At 57.2% G+C, this 3,011-nt stretch overlaps 1 protein-coding gene across 1 annotated transcript in view; it reads right to left on the minus strand.

Annotated features, from left to right (window-relative positions):
• Positions 1 to 2,899: 2,899 nt before the first annotated feature.
• Positions 2,900 to 3,011, minus strand: part of LOC140418153 (CCAAT/enhancer-binding protein epsilon-like) — a 135,032-nt gene continuing 134,920 nt past the window's right edge. Inside the window, exon 2 of the mRNA XM_072501571.1 lies at positions 2,900 to 3,011. This exon is cut by the window's right edge and continues 1,192 nt beyond it. The gene's annotated coding sequence lies outside the window, so the exon portion shown is untranslated.

The raw sequence follows: 3,011 nt of genomic DNA on the forward strand, positions 1-3,011 counted from the left end.
GTCTCTGTAACCTCCTCCAGACCCTACACTCCCTCGCTATCTCTGTAACCTCCTCCTGCCCCTACAACCGCCCCTATCTCTGTAACCTCCTCCAGCCCCTACAACCCTCCCTATCTCTGTAACCTCCTCTAGCCCCCTACACCCCTTCCTATCTCTGTAACCTCCTCCAGCCCCCTACACCCCTCCCTATCTCTGTCACCTCCTCCAGCCCTTTCAACCCTCACTATCTCTGAAACCTCCTCCAGCCCCTCCAATCCTCCCTATCTCTGTAACCTCCTCCAGCCCCCTACACCCCTTCCTATCTCTGTAACCTCCTCCAGCCCCTACACCCCTCCCTATCTCTGTAACCTCCTCCATTCCCTACTACCCTCCCTATCTCTGTAACCTCCTCCAGCCCTTTCAACCCTCCCTATCTCTGTAACCTCCTCCAGCCCTTTCAACCCTCCCTATCTCTGTAACCTCCTCCAGTCCCTACAACCCTCCCTATCTCTGTAACCTCCTCCAGCCCCCTACAACCCTCCCTATCTCTGTAATCTCCTTCAATCCCTGCAACCCTCTCTGTCTCTGTAACCTCCTCCAGCCTCTACAACCCTCCCTATCTCTGTAACCTCCTCCAGCCCCCTATACCCCTTCCTATCTCTGTAACCTCCTCCAGCCCCCTACAACCCTCCCTATCTCTGTAACCTCCTCCAGCCCCCTATACCCCTTCCTATCTCTGTAACCTCCTCCAGCCCCCTACAACCCTCCCTATCTCTGTAACCTCCTCCAGCCCCCTACACCCCTCCCTATCTCTGTAACCTCCTCCAGCCCCTACACCCCTCCCTATCTCTGTAACCTCCTCCAGCCCCCTACACCCCTCCCTATCTCTGTAACCTGCTCCAGCCCCTACACCCCTCCCTATCTCTGTAACCTCCTCCAGCCCCCACACCCCTCCCTATCTCTGTAACCTCCTCCAGCCCCCTACACCCCACCCTATCTCTGTAACCTCCTCCAGCCCCCTACACCCCTCCCTGTCTCTGTAACCTCCTCCAGCCACTACACCCATCCCTATCTCTGTAACCTCCTCCAGTCCCGACACCCCTCCCTATCTCTGTAACCTCCTCCAGCCCCTACACCCATCCCTATCTTTGTAACCTCCTCCAGTCCCTACACCCCTCCCTATCTCTGTATCATCCTCCAGCCCCTACGCCCCTCCCTATCTCTGTAACCGCCTCCTGCCCTGAGGGGCTGGTTTAACATAGTGGGCTAACCAGTGGCTTGTAATGCAGAACAAGGCCAGCAGCGGGGGTTCAATTCCCGTACCAGCCTCCCCGAACAGGCGCCCGAATGTGGAGACGGGGGGCTTTTCACAGTAACTTCATTGATGCCTACTTGTGACAATATGTGATGATTATTATTAACCCTCCCTATCTCTGTACCCTCCTCCAGCCCCCTATCTAATTAGAATTTTATAAGTTTCTGTGAGGTCCCCTCTCACTCTTATAAACTCCAATGAATCTAATCCGAACCTCGTCAATCTCTCCTCCTAGGACAGTCCCGCCATCCCAGGAACCCGTCTGGTAAACCTTCGCTGCGCTCCCTCCATCGCAAGAACATCCTTCCTCAGAGAAGGAGACCAAAAATGCGCACAATACTCCATGGCCCGGATTCTCGCCTACCCGGCGGGATGGGCGGTCCCGGCGCCGAGCGAAAGAGTGCCCCCACGGCACAGGCCCGCCCGCGGATCGGTGGGCCCCGATCGTGGGCCAGGCCACCGTGGGGGCACCTCCCGGGGGCCAGATCCCACCCCTCCGAGTACCCCGGAGGCCGCCCGCGCAGCCAAGGCCCGCCGGTAAGGGCCTACTCTAATTTACACCGGCGGGACCGGCCGAAAACGGGGCAGAGCGATTCCCGCCCCCCCCCCCCTCGGCGATTCTCCGACCCGGCGGGCAGTCGGGGAATCCCGCCCCAGGTGTGGTCTCACCAACAATTGCGGTAAAACATCCACATTCCTCTACTCAAATCCCCTCTCTCTCACTCTCTCGAAGAAGGCCAACATCCCATTAGCCTCCTTTACTGTTCCCGGTTGGGGGCTGACCTGATCGGGCCTTGCCTCAAAGCCTCAGGCCTAGTTTTCTGCTGCTCACCTAGTGAGGGGGCAGGGGTGTGGTGGGGGGATGGAAGGGGAGCTGTATTGAATGAATGATTCAGGTACGGAAAAGTAGAATCCCAAATCAACTTTATTTTGAAATGTGCACGGAAAAAACCAGGCCAGGTCAAAGGCCGAGACAGACAATAAATAAACCTCCAAAGCTCAAAGCGACAAATCAGTCAACGATGCTCGTTTCGTCGCACTGCGAGATCGGGGTTCGGCTATATTTTCACAGGGCTCCGCCTCGGGCCTACCAAGATGGCTTCCCCGCGTGCTCTCACACACACACACACAGTGACCCCCCTGACCCCATTGGGAGCCATTGAAATTGGCGCCCCCTTTCCTCCCCTCGCGTCCTGTGAGAATAATGGCCGAATTTGCCCCCTGAACCTCTGAAACGAGACACCTTACAGTATATCAGCGGTCCTCACCACACGGAGGCCGCTAGCTTCGCGGGCGAACACAGTATTCGCGATTGTGTGGACGTCACAAAGGCTTCTGACCCTGGCGGAGGTCTTAGGCCGACTGGGGGTAACAGACTGGGCAGCACGTGGAGGGTGACGGCAGGAGAGGTCGTAGAATCACAGAATTTACAGTGCAGAAGGAGGCCATTCGGCCCATCGAGTCTGCACCCGCCCTTGAAAAGAGCACCCTACCAAAGCCCGCACCTCCACCCTATCCCAAATTAATTTAGACATAATGTGCCCAGCGGTCCTCGACACTTTACCCGCCACCCCCCCCCCGCTCCACCCCCACCCCCAACCCCGCTCAGGGCACCCTTGGGACGTCCACCTCAAGCAATCGACATTTCACAGTTTCAATTTTAATTTACAACTCAACGCGCAGTGTTTGTTCCGCCGAGCGACCCGGGGTTCAGAGG

This window comes from Scyliorhinus torazame, chromosome 5 (genome assembly GCF_047496885.1).
Source record: "Scyliorhinus torazame isolate Kashiwa2021f chromosome 5, sScyTor2.1, whole genome shotgun sequence".
NCBI lineage: Eukaryota > Metazoa > Chordata > Chondrichthyes > Carcharhiniformes > Scyliorhinidae > Scyliorhinus > Scyliorhinus torazame.